The sequence below is a fragment of the Brachionichthys hirsutus genome, chromosome 6, assembly GCF_040956055.1.
Source record: "Brachionichthys hirsutus isolate HB-005 chromosome 6, CSIRO-AGI_Bhir_v1, whole genome shotgun sequence".
NCBI lineage: Eukaryota > Metazoa > Chordata > Actinopteri > Lophiiformes > Brachionichthyidae > Brachionichthys > Brachionichthys hirsutus.
Genome location: NC_090902.1, coordinates 288,756 through 302,757, shown reverse-complemented (window position 1 = coordinate 302,757; position 14,002 = coordinate 288,756). Strand labels below are relative to the sequence as shown.

At 48.8% G+C, this 14,002-nt stretch overlaps 1 pseudogene; it reads right to left on the bottom strand.

The window, feature by feature from the left end:
* The window catches only part of LOC137895136 (transcription factor COE3-like), a 25,236-nt pseudogene extending 12,422 nt beyond the window's left edge, over positions 1-12,814 (bottom strand).
* Between the last annotated feature and the right edge of the window lie 1,188 nt (positions 12,815-14,002).

The window sequence follows — 14,002 nt, the reverse complement described above, 5'->3', positions numbered from 1 at the left end:
ACACTAAGCACGAGCTTCTTGAAATGTGACAGAGTGATCCATCTGTCATTAATAAGCCCATCTTTCTTCTCGTTCTTACCGGGTCGTTAACAGATCTTCCGGTAATTCTGAAAAATTAATCACATCGCGTCTGACCCGTGACGTCCAATTACGCCGCAGCATTCGCCCCCTGCTGGCCTGAATCAAATTGCCATTTGACAAACAAGCGTCGAATCGAGGCAGCGAATGGCAAATGAGACGCTTTATGAATCATTTATCACGCCGATTGATCTCTAAGTAGAGGAAAATCAGAAACTTAGCGCTGTTTGTGTCCCCGCTGCCAGTGTGTGTGTGTGTGTGTGGGGGGGGGGGGGGGGGGTTGAGACTGTTGCCACAGGACGCGCCACAATAATTTATTCCCCCAGCTACTTGGAACCATTAGTGAAAGTTCCAGGAGACCAATTAGCATTGGAAACCCGCCGGCGCTGCTGTGGCGACAACCAGAAGCGTTATAAACAAACTGGACCCCAGGAGCCCCGCCGGGGCCCCCCCAGGGACCCGGGGCCCCTTTCCAAAGACAAAAACAAACCTTGGCTGAGCGTCCACAATACCGCCTTAATGGCGTTTCCCCCCGGGCCGCAAACAGGCTAACGGCGGCCGGCTAACGACGCAGAAACGGCGTGCGTGTGTCGCTGCCGCTCGTCACACCGAAACAACCGGCCGGACGCCATTAGTGCTGATCCTCCTCGCCGCTTCAGACGCCTCCACAAGTGGAGCCTCCTTCAGGCACAAAGGAGGTGTGTCGGCGCACGCCGGCGCTACCACACGCACACGTGGAACAAACGGAGCGAGAGGCTCCCCGAGGAGCGGGGCGGCGGCGATCACAGCGTCCGGTTAACGGCGGTGCAGGGCGCGCATTCAAAGGGCAAGCGGGGCGATTACCCGAAGGCTTGGAACGCCGCCGCGGCGGCCTGGAGGCGGCCTTCCTCTGGGCCAGGCAGCAGGTTCTTGTGAGCCTGCCATCCAGCAAGGAGCAGCCGAGCGGCCCGGAGCCAACGAGCCTCCGGGAGTCCGCTGGCAACGGCGCCGCGCCGACCTGGCTTCTGATCGGTCCCGTTTAGGAATGTGTACACACACTCACCTTGACCTCTGACCCTGAGAGGCTTAGAAGGTCAGACACCAGTTCAGTTCACACCTAAAGCACATTTAACCAGTTACAGGCAGGTATAAACCAGTATAAACCAGTTACAGGCAGGCATAAACCAGTATAAACCAGTATAAACCAGTTTGAACCAGTATAAACCAGTATAAACCAGTATAAACCAGTTTGAACCAGAACCAGTATAAACCAGTATAAACCAGTTTGAACCAGTATAAACCAGTATAAACCAGTTAAACCAGTTTGAACCAGTATAACCAGTATAAACCAGTATGAACCAGTATAAACCAGTTTGAACCAGTATAAACCAGTATAAACCAGTATAAACCAGTTTGAACCAGTATAAACCAGTATGAACCAGTATAAACCAGTATGAACCAGTATAAACCAGTATAAACCAGTATGAACCAGTATAAACCAGTATAAACCAGTATAAACCAGTTTGAACCAGTATAAACCAGTATAAACCAGTATAAACCAGTATGAACCAGCCCACTCGGCCCAAAGGTTGAATGATTCTGACCCGTCCAGATCTACAGGAAGTTGGTCCAGTTCTCGTTTGATGCTGGGAACCAATGAACACACAGTGTATTAACCAATGGGACGCTCGAGGGGCTCTGACCACACCCTAAAGGTGCAGCCTGGGGGGACGGGCTCACCTGGGACGTCCCAGTTTCGAGAGACGGAGATGTGATCCCCCATTAGCGAATGGAAACACAGGGGGGAGCGGCTTAATAATCACACCCAACCACTCAGAGATAGACAGACGTTGCCATGGAAACAACAGTCCAATGAAAGGAGGAGGAGCAGCAGGCGTCTTACCTGCACATGATCTCGTGGGTGAGGAGCACGCGGCACATCTCCGGGTTCTTGTCCTGACCCTCATACAGGATGGCCTGGGGGGACAGAAGAGGGACCGGTTCAGCTGAAAGGAGCCCGGTCCACACGGTCCTGAACCAGGTTACTCCTAAACCGGTTTAACACTAAACCGGTTTATACCTCCATTATTATTAACGCCTCCATCTTTCCCTCCAGTCGTGTAAACGTTCTCCCGCTTTCCCAGAATTCCCTGCTAGATGGCGGGCGGGGCCCCAGGATGAGGCCGCCCCTCCGAATGACGGATGATGGTGTGTGTGAGTAACACCCTATATACCCCCCCCCCCCCCCCGGGGGACCTCCACCCACTTTTTGGACAAGCTTTTGAAAGTGGACGGACAGAAATCGATGCCACTGAGGAATAACTTAAAGCTCCAGCGCCGCCCTGCTGGGTCCACGAGAACCGGGACCGACCAGGACCGACCAGGACCGACCAGGACCGCCCCCCAGAGGCGTGACCGAGCCTGTCTGTGTGATGTCACTCTCGCTCCTCGGGTCGCTGCTCCCCGGTCAATCATCAATAACAGGCCCCCGACCCGGCCCCATCGACCCGCCTGTCGACCAATGGGGGGGTCGCGCAGTGGGAGGTGAAGGTGGGGGCGTGTCACCGCGGCCGTCTCCAGTGTGCCGCCGCCGCGCCGCATTAGGGCCTATTGATCGGCTTCCGTGGCCGCCGCTTTGTCGAGCAGCCGTTTGCTGCATCGATCGGTGACATGCCGACAGGGCCCACTCAGCGGGGGGGGGGGGGGGGTGATGGGGAGGGGGTTTGAAATGATTCACCCCCCCCCCCACCCCCCGTTACTATACCCAATAAATAAACACCGTTTATATCAGATTTCTGTGAACTTCAGCAGAGGAGCAGCACGTTAGCACGGCACGTTAGCACGGCACGTTAGCACGGCGCGTTAGCACGGCGCGGGAGTATGACATCATCACCGAGGTGGTCGCCGGGCAGGCCATGCTGATCACCTCGTTCAGATTAGTCGTCAAGCGCACGTTAAAAGTGATCTTGGATTATGGCACAAGAGGTTATAACAATTTATCCTGTGGATTATTAATCTAATCTGCAACATCCGTAAATAAAAGGAGGCGTTTAATTGTACAATCATGAATGGAATTTCATGAGCTCCAAAAAATGAATCCACGAGAAGGAAGAACACGGAAGGCTCAGATTACCGGCTCCAGGTGGGAGGAGCTACGAGGAATGAGGTCGGATGACGGGATCGGGTTGAATGAGGAAATATGTGCAGGAGGATCCGCTTGCTTTAGATCCCACACAGGGGATTCCGAAAAAGGGAAAACCGGAAGAGTGGGTGGAGACTCGGCTGAGCGTATCAGCATGAAGAACGCCACGGTGACCAGGAGGACACGCCTACCAGGCAGCCGTCGCTGAGGTCATTTCCTGTCTCCCTCCAATCGTAATAAAGTGATTTATGATGAAGATCGGAGGTCAGAAACCAGATCATGTGACCCAAACCCTGGAAAAGGTCTGAAATCATTCAACGCTCTGATGGAAACCGATCGATGAAGAAGCTTATATAAACTATATATTCGTTTAGCCGCTCAGGTGTGCAGAACGAACCCGTCTTTTAGAGTTTACATACAAATACAGAGAGAGACGCTGCGTCCAAGCAGGCATGGGCAACCTCAGGCCCGGGGGCCACATATGGCCCGTTGGCGTTTTTAATCCGGCCCACAGTCCAAATTCTATCATGAAATTAAATGTTATTATAATTAACCCTCATTCATTTCACCTTTTTCCTGCAACGCTACCAGTAAAGGCGTTCGTGGTTTTAACATGTCATTTATATTAGCGCACACAGATAACGCCACCCACCCGGTCCGGGCCCGGCCCCCCGGCCCCCGGCCAAATCTTAGAACCCATTGTGGCCGGCGAGCCCGAGGGTTTGCCCGCCCCGGTGGAGTGGAAGGCCGCTCCTCACCTGTTTGGTCATGGAGTCGATGAGGCGGACGTAGAGATCCTGTTCCGTCCTGATGCCTGAAACACAAACACACCAGCTAGCATCACATGCTAAACAGAGTCGTCGTGACGTTCACACGCGTGTGTAGCAGCTAGCCTATCTATGCTAACCCTAACCCCCCTCAGCATAAACAAACATTAGCTCCAGAGCGGTTTATTATTTATGGGGCGGGCTCCCCCGCTGCCTTCCTCCTCCAGGACAGACAGACAGATTAAATATCAATCCGGGTCTTTCATCAGCTCGGCATCCGAGCCGAAATGCGACACCGACTCGACGTGGGGGGAGGAGGCAGATTGCCGGGAACACCTGTTAGCGGCGGCGCAGCTTTAATTGTATCGGATGCTGGATTTGTTTCTGTGCCATCTAATTGACGTGATTCGCTCCTCGCTCCGCGGCGCCGCGCCGCGCCTAAATGGAGGCGGTCGGTACCGGCTGCAGATGAGGTCAATTACCGCCGTACGATGCTAATCCGACAATGCCGACTCATATTAGCGTGATTTATCCCCCCTGGAAGGAAACGCTCTTTTATGTCCCACTTTGTCTGCACGCCATTACGGCCCCCGTCCTCCTGCGGGGCTGGAGCCGGGCCAGCGCCGCGTTCGGAATCGGATCCACAAAACAGGACTCAGATATTCCAGATGTCTGCGTCGATGGTGATGAAAGGCCTGAGCGTGAACGCGCAGGAACCGCGGTTCTTCACGGGTTCTGCAGAGGGGTCCATTCCCGCTCCACGCAACCCAACCAAACAACACACATTGCTCCGGAGCCCTCCTGGTTCTGGTTCTGGTTCTGGCCTCACCGTTGCTGTAGAGGAGTTGCAGCCTGTAGTGGATCCCGTTGTTGGTCTTCTCTCCGTTGTACTCCTGCCACATTTAACAGAGTTCAACATTAGAGTTACTTTTCTTTTAGTACATATTTATAACGACAGCAAAACAAAACCTCTTCAGATGATCCTAAATACTTTGTTTCCCAGTTAATGTTATAACAGACTGTAATACTGGTCATGTGTTATAACAGACTGTAATACTGGTCATGTGTTATAACAGACTGTAATACTGGTCATGTGTTATAACACAGTAATACTGGTCATGTGTTATAACAGACTGTAATTCTGGTCATGTGTTATAACACAGTAATACTGGTCATGTGTTATAACACAGTAATACTGGTCATGTGTTATAACACAGTAATACTGGTCATGTGTTATAACAGACTGTAATACTGGTCATGTGTTATAACAGACTGTAATTCTGGTCATGTGTTATAACACAGTAATACTGGTCATGTGTTATAACAGACTGTAATACTGGTCATGTGTTATAACAGACAGTAATACTGGTCATGTGTTATAACAGACTGTAATACTGGTCATGTGTTATAACAGACAGTAATACTGGTCATGTGTTATAACACAGTAATACTGGTCATGTGTTATAACAGACTGTAATTCTGGTCATGTGTTATAACACAGTAATACTGGTCATGTAATAATTATAGTAATATCATAATATCTCGTTCCAAACATCCAGAATTTGTCTTTTAGCTTGTTTTTGTCTCCTGGCCCTCTCTCGCCCCGTCACTCTCTCTCTTCTTCTCTTTTCCAACCTTTATTCCTCTTTTATTTATCTCTCCTTTCAGTGAGTCGGCTGCTCAGTGCCAACTGTGCCCGGGAGTGTTGGCTCAGTATCAGAGTGTGTGTGTGTGTGTGTGTGCGTGTGTGTGTGCGTGTGTTGGGGATCAGGGCGAGAGACTAGAGGTCAAAGCAGAGGTGAGAGAGTGGGAGGAGAGGGTTGGATTTCTTGCCAGCTGGCGGCGGATCAAAGCACAAAACCCCTCTTTGGATAGTACTATTAGTAGTAATAGTATCATTAGTAGTAATCGTGTCAGCAGTATTTGTATTAGTAGCATTAATATTATTTTTACCATTAGTATTATTTGTATCATTAGTAGTATTTTATCAATAGTAATATTTTTATCAATAGCAGTAATTGTAACATTAGTAGTATTTTTATCAATAGTAGTATTTGTAACATTGGTAGTATTTTTATCAATAGTAGTATTTTTATCATTAGTAGCATTTTTATCATCAGTAGTATTTGTATAATTAGTAGTATTTTTATCATTAGTATCATTAGTAGTATTTGCATCATTAGTAATATTTTTATCATTAGTATCATTAGTAGTATTTGCATCATTAGTAATATTTTTATCATTAGTATCATTAGTAGTATTTGCATCATTAGTAGTATTTTTATCATTTGTAGTATTTGCATCATTAGTAGTATTTGCATCATTAGTAATATTTTTATTATTAGTAATATTTGTATAATTAGTATTTTTTATCATTAGTGGTATTTGTATAATTAGTAGTATTTTTATCATTAGTGGTATTTGTATAATTAGTAGTATTTTTATCATTAGTGGTATTTGTATAATTAGTAGTATTTGTACTTCATACAGCCTGATGTATCTGTCTCTAATGTGAACTTTGGTGTTTATAGAGATTTTGGTTTTCATTCAGAAAACCGGTCGGGACTATTTTCTGCTGCTCGTGAATCGCCATCCCCGGTGTGTTTGAGGAAGTGGGCGGGATTATGAGGTCATAGTAACGGAGGAACGCGTTACTAGCCGCAGCGGTAGCGGTACCTTGTCCTTCTCCACGAAGTCCACGTAGGACGTCCTCTCGACCTCCACCGGCTGGCCCTGCCGGTCGTACAGCGCCAGCACGAAGTGGAAGAAGTTCGACTTCCTCAGGTTGGACGGCGGCTGCTTCTCAAAGTGAGCCCGGGCCAACCCGACGCCGCTGGGGGGGGGGGAGAGGGGGGGGAGAGGGGGGAGAGACAACCATCAGAGCGGCGGGAACCTCAACGTAAACGCTACGGTAGCTAACGTTAGCAACTTTAGCGGTTCACTTCAGATGTAATTTAAACTTGCTAACTTTAAACATGATATTTTAAACCCGCTAACTTTAAATAGAATAATTTAAACGAGCTAACTCTGGCCTGAGATCAGGTTTTAGCTTCTAACGTTTAGCTACCGAGACGCTAATGAAGTAATTACACGACGTGGGTCCTCCTTGAATCAGAACGTTTTGATGACGTCATCATGTGTGTGACCGACCACGGAACAGGGGGTGGAGCTTAACAGGCACAGCACCTCCTAAGGCAGGAGACAACCTTACATATTAATACGTGTAAGGGGGTATTTTTACATCAGTCCCATTTTTGTTTCCTCAAACACTTTATGATCAATACGAGCGATAAATGTATATTCATGGAATCTTCCCCCCCCCCCCCCCCGGCGACGCATTAATACGGCCGTGACCTTTCTGCTCCCCATTACCGATGCGTAACGCCTCATTTGTAGGCCGCTGGATGAAGCTAATGCTACCAGGCTGTAGCGTGGGCGGAGCGGAGGAGGGGGCGGCGGCTCAGGTGTGTGTCGGCAGGTGAGCGTGTAAAAGTAAACACAGGCGTGACAGCCGGCGTCAACACCTTCACTTCCTGTGAGAGAAGCATCCACAGGTATCTGCTTTTACAGCTTCACTGAAGTAACTGAGTACTTCACTGAAGTACTCAGTTACTTTAGCCAATGGAGGCTGCTGGGATTGCTGGTGTCAAAATGATTTGAAAATGTTTCATCTTCCCGTTTCAGCTTCGTGTTTCAGCTTCCTGTTTCAGCTTCCCGTTTCAGCTTCCTGTTTCAGCTTCCTGTTTCAGCTTCCTGTTTGAGCTTCCCGTTTCAGCTTCCTGTTTCAGCTTCCTGTTTCAGCTTCCTGTTTCAGCCTCGTGTTTCAGCTTCCTGTTTCAGCCTCGTGTTTCAGCTTCCTGTTTCAGCTTCCTGTTTGAGCTTCCCGTTTCAGCTTCCTGTTTCAGCTTCCTGTTTCAGCTTCCTGTTTCAGCTTCGTGTTTCAGCCTCGTGTTTCAGCTTCCTGTTTCAGCTTCCTGTTTTAGCTTCCTGTTTCAGCCTCGTGTTTCAGCTTCCTGTTTCAGCCTCGTGTTTTAGCTTCCTGTTTTAGCTTCCTGTTTGAGCTTCCTGTTTCAGCCTCGTGTTTCAGCTTCCTGTTTCAGCTTCGTGTTTCCGGTCGATATCCTGGCCTGAGATGAGTTTTTACTGAAACACGGTGAAGCTGGCAGCAGCAGGAACGCCCCCATTATCCCCGTTAGCGCCGCCACTCAGAAAGCTCGTTAGCTTGATTATTGTCTCAATTATGCTAATGAGCTGCAGCCACTCGTCGCATCCGGCTGTTAGTACTTGGCACAAGGTGTAATAAAACGTCTCGCTCAAACACGCCCGCAGCCTGAGCGGAGGAACAAACCCATCCGAGCATTCCGGGAGCAAAGGTCAGCGGGGTCGCGTCGTAGCACTCGGCTAACGATTACTGAGCTGATCAAGTCAGTTCACGCTGGATGAATCCATTCACGGGGGGGGGTTCTGGGCCTCGGCCCTCCCAGGGGGGAACGCTGCCTGTTTCTGGTCCTGGTCCTGGTCCTGGTTCTGGTTCAAACAGAGCTCCTTCAGACCAGCAGAACATAAAGGTTCCTGTTCAGGTCACGAGCAGACTGCTTAGAGACACTGCTAGCCTGCTAGCCTGCTGCTAACAGCGTATGCTAACTGAGTGGAGCTAACGCGTTAGTCGGGTTCACCTCAGCGGAAACCGGAAGACTTGCCGGGAGAATTTACGGTGGGGGGGGGGGGGGGGGGGGGGAAACCAGGCCTCGGCTGATCCGTCACACACGCACACGCACACACACACACACACACACTCACACACACACACGCACTCACACACACACACGCACTCACACACACACACGCACACACACGTACACACACGCACACACACACGCACACACACGTACACACACACACGCACGTACACACACGCACACACACGTACACACACACACACGCACTCACACACACACGCACACACACACGCACTCACACACACACACACACGCACACGCACGCACACGCACACACAGGTGTTCCGGATGCGATTTCATTCATCTTAAATCTCCTCACCCATCAACAGTGAAGACACCATGTCCCAGCATGCATTGCTCTGTCGAACCCACACACCCTCTTCTTCCTCGCCCTTCCTCAGTGGCCAATGGGAGCAGAGACATCCGGTTAAATAGTTCTACTAAATATCATTGTTTTTATTGTCAGACTTTAAACGCATCCAGAACCAGAACCAGAACCAGAACCAGAACCACTGGTCCTCGTTGGGACAAATGGGCGTGGCGTTCAGGAAGTGGAGATCAATATAAAACTCTTTATTTATCGTGGCAGAACCTTGAAGAGCAGAATTAAAACGAGTCTCTGGTTCTGACTGGGCCGAAGCAGAACCTTTAACGGTCCCTTCTCGAGGCCCCCCCGGGTCGCCCCCAGTGATAACGATGAAGGGTTCCGGTCTGATCCAAACACACGGATCAGACCGGAACCCTCAGGGAGCCCGAACTGACTCTGGATCAGCGCCAGCCGTTTGGACGAAGCGGATCGGATCAGAACGACGGCGCCGCCAAACCCGGAATGGATCTGAAGCCGAGACGATTCAGCTCCAAGACAAGTCCGTCCGTCCGTCCATCAGCACATCCGTCCGTCCGTCCGTCCATCAGCACATCCGTCCGTCCGTCCGTCCATCAGCACATCCGTCCGTCCGTCCGTCCGTCAGCACATCCATCCGTCCGTCCATCCGTCCATCAGCACATCCGTCCGTCCGTCCGTCCGTCCATCAGCACATCCGTCCGTCCGTCCGTCCGTCCATCAGGACATCCGTCCGTCCGTCCGTCCATCAGCACATCCGTCCGTCCGTCCGTCCGTCATTTGTCATAAAGAACAACTCCCGTCTGGCGACCAGCGTGTCGGCTTCTTTTCAGCGTTTGCTCTGATGCTCATTGGTGAGGAAGAGGAAGAGGAAGAGGAGGGTCTCCAGAATCCAAAGACACACCCTAAACAGCCCGTGAGTGGGGGTGTCCCTCAGGGATCTGTTCTCGGACTACTTCTGTTATTTTTACTTTTACATTTTTTGTCGTCTGTAAATTTATTTGTAAGAATTTGTACGTGTTTGTAAACATCTTTATTTAAATGAACGTTTCAATCTTTATTGAAACGAGCCTTCTCCTCAGCGTCCTATTGGTCGATCTGGTGAGAGTGAGGAAGAGGAAGAGGAAGATCTGCGTACAGGAGGTCAGAACCGACTCCGGAGTTCCACCGAGTCGTTCTCCAAACGTTTGAAAGGAGCTTGTGAAGGTCGGCTCTGATTGGACGATGATCAGATGAAACCAGTCTCTTATTGATTTCTGATCAGTGACTTTCCTTTCCTAACGTCGTGGTGCATTCAGGGCAGCAGGAACTTCTGCTGCTTTATTGACGATTATTTATTCCACGTGTTGTTAAAGTGTCACAAATCACTGGAATGTTCACATCAGATTTAAGATCATCATCAATAAATAACAATTACTTTTAACATTCATTTACTTTTTTTATTTAAAGTTAAGAATTGTATAAATTCTCTGCTGTTTAATTTCCCCTAAAAACTTTCATTTTGATCAGGGATCAATTCACGGATTGGAGTCGATCAGATTGATTCAACAGGAATTTCTGAAATCATTTCTTCACCTTTACTTTCGCTCATTTCCGTTTTCTCCGTTGATTTCATCGTCAATAATCAGATATTGGAACCGATCACTTTTCCGGTTCGTGAGTAAATAAAAAACAAATCATTTGACTAAAACCAGGGAATTGATCCGTCGCTGATCGATGAATTCATGACAGTGATTTCATATTTAGATTTCAATCAAATAAATAAAAACAAATTTTGTTTTTGTTTTTGTTTATTTAATTGAAAAGAAGAAGATTCTCCTTCATCATCATCATCTTCATCGTCTCGGTCATCTGATTGGGCTCATTTCGAGAGAGACGGCATCAAACCCATAACTCAGGCGAGGAGCTGACATAGATCAATCAAAGTGATCAGAATCTGTCATCTGGAATGAATCCATTTAAAAATCAAATATCAATCAATAAATCAATCAGTGATCCAGAATCAATGAGAAAATAAAGTATCTCCTGATAACCCTTCAGAAGCTTATTGATTAAAGGTGATCAGATATTCTGATCTTATTGTGAGATTGATTGAAATCATTGATTATAAAGTGATGATTTAAAGATTTACTTTCCACTGATCTGCGGTGAGGACGATGAAGATGATGAAGATGACAATAAATAAATCAGATCTCAGATTATAATCTATTGAATAATTGTCTGAATTCAATTCGTTGGTTTTGATCGATATTTTCTTCAGTCAACCAATAAAGATCAATCAGGACGCAGCTTCGTCTCCGTTTCATCTTTTACTCTCAATGCGTTTGTTCTGTGTAGATTATTGTAGTTCTTATTATAGATTATAGACGATTGATTTGAAGGGCTTTAGCTTTGCTCTGATCAGATCTCGCCGATCAATACATCAGCAGAAACCTGATCATCGGATTCATCAGCTCAAAGCTTCTTTGAAATACGACTTTCTACCAACTGAGCCAATAATCCATCCATCAATAGATCAATAGATCAATATGTTTGTGCTGAACATCTGAAAACAAAGTTTCAGTTTGGATTTTATTTCCTCTTTTTATTTGGCTTCATTTTTCAGATTCTGGTTAAATATTGTGACGTTTGAAGGAAATGTGTTTCAGCTCTGAAGCTCCTTCATGTGTTCATCCGAGCTCTGATCACAAATCAATCATTTGCTTCTGAAACTTTCCGGTTCATTTCCACCGTCTGATTCCGTCTGATTCCGTCTCCGTGGGAACCTCGGATTTTAATGATTTCTGACAATCTGGAGGCTCCAACGGGAATTTAAATCATAGTTCTTAATCCAGGACGTTTCAGAATCTAAAGGATTAAATCAGAATCGGGTGTTTCAGGACGACTCGAGATTAATCTCTGCTCAGTTTATGGATTCACTCATTCAGTCTGAACAGAATAAAGTCTTTATTGATCATTTTACTATTATTAGGTAATTATTAGAATGTTTAGTTTGCTTCTGATTCATTTTTCATTTTGTATTAAAATGATTTCTGAGTTTCCTGCTAATTTAGTATTTGAATTTAATTTCACGTCTGCAGTTTAATCACGAAACACGGATTCATTTAAACTGTTTTATTTTAAGCTTCAAACATTTGAATTTGATTCGACACTAATATTTTTTGAGGCTTTAAGGGATTTGAATTTTTCAGAATGTTAAAAACGTTTATCGATTTATTTCATCTTTGATGTGGAAAAACTGTTTTATAAATTGTATTTTTCAAATTGTTTCATAAATATTATTTCAAATCCACGGATTTATTTAAAGAAACATTTTCTTTAATTAATCACCAACCCGTTAATTATTAGGTTATAATTAGAATAACGGTTCCGGTGAAGCGGCAGCGCCTTCGCGCTCTTTACGCGCGGCGGCTCCGCGGCAGAGCCCGGATGAGCCGCGCGGAGCCGCCGCGCCGGAACCAGCAACACGCTGGTGCGCGACTGGGAGACCCGCGCTGGGTTCACGCGGTTCTGCTGGTTCCTCCGGTATCTGAAAGATTCTAAAGAACCCGGTTTTTACTCTTTAACTTTAGACTCGATCCCGGACCAGAACTCGACCAGGAATCCGGCCCGCGTGAAACGTACCTCTGGGCCGCTGTGTTGGCGTCCAGGATCCCTGCGCCCTGCATCCAGGAGCGGACCGGGGTCATGCCGGTGGGGAGCGGCTCCTCCTTCATGGTCAGGGCCCCCCTGGGGAGGCTGTCCTGGATGGAGAACATCAAAGGGTCCTTCTGGGAAGCTGAAAGAAGAGTAATCCTCCCTGCGTCCGAGGACCACCTGGATTAAGGTGGAGGAGGAGGAGGAGGAGGAGGAGGAAGGAGGGGAGCCCCCAAAAGTACCGGGTCCTGATCCAAAGAGCAGCCCCGGATCCCTCTGGGTTTCTGCGGGCTTGGTTTAGATCCCGGCTCCGACACGCAGCTGCTTCAAACCGGGGAGAGGAGCGGAGAGAGGAGCGGAGCGAGGAGCGGAGAGAGGAGCGGAGAGAGGAGCGGAGAGAGGAGCGGAGAGAGGAGCGGAGAGAGGAGCGGAGCGAGGAGCGGAGCGAGGAGCGGAGAGAGGAGCGGAGCGAGGAGCGGAGCGAGGAGCGGAGAGAGGAGCGGAGAGAGGAGCGGAGAGAGGAGCGGAGAGAGGAGCGGAGAGAGGAGCGGAGAGAGGAGCGGAGAGAGGAGCGGAGAGAGGAGCGGAGAGAGGAGCGGAGAGAGGAGCGGAGCGCATCTCAGAGGAGAACCGGCCCGGGATCAGAGGAGGAGCAGCCGCGGAATGTGGAAAACAAGCCGCTTCAAAAAGGAGTAAAATGAAATGATTAGGAAACAAGAGGCGGGACGGACCGGGGAAGGCGGCTGGTCCCGGGGGGGCAGCGAGGAGCCCCCCCCCCCCTCCCGCCCCGGCTCTTTATGGCTCCTCTGTCCCGGCGGAGAGCCCCTTCTCCCGGGGTCCGGGGCTCGTGTCCTCCCGGGGGACGAGCGTGGTTCGAGAGGGGCGGGGACAACGCCAAATAAGGAGCGTTCATTAGGCGATTGGTCGCACCTCTGGCGTGTGATTGGTCGGAGTGGCGCATTGCGTCATTGTTTTTTTTAAATGGGCGCCAAATAAGGGTTTCCGCGTGGCGTGCGTGAGGCCGCGCGCGGAAAGCAAAGACGTTTGAAGTGGATGAATGAGAGAAACAAAGTGACTGACGGAGGTGAGCGCGCGCGCGTTTCACGCGTCACGAGGGCACGAGCCTCAGCCCCGGTCCGTCCACCGGATCCGCACTCCGGCCTCACACCGGCGGGATGAACCGGACCGATTGACGCGCGAGGCGCGCAGAGTTGGCACCAATTTGTTCTTTTACGCACGGACATATGGCGCTCTCACACACACGCGCGTGCGCGCGCGCCTTGCGTTTATTTCGGCGCCTCTAATAATCATCCTGTGA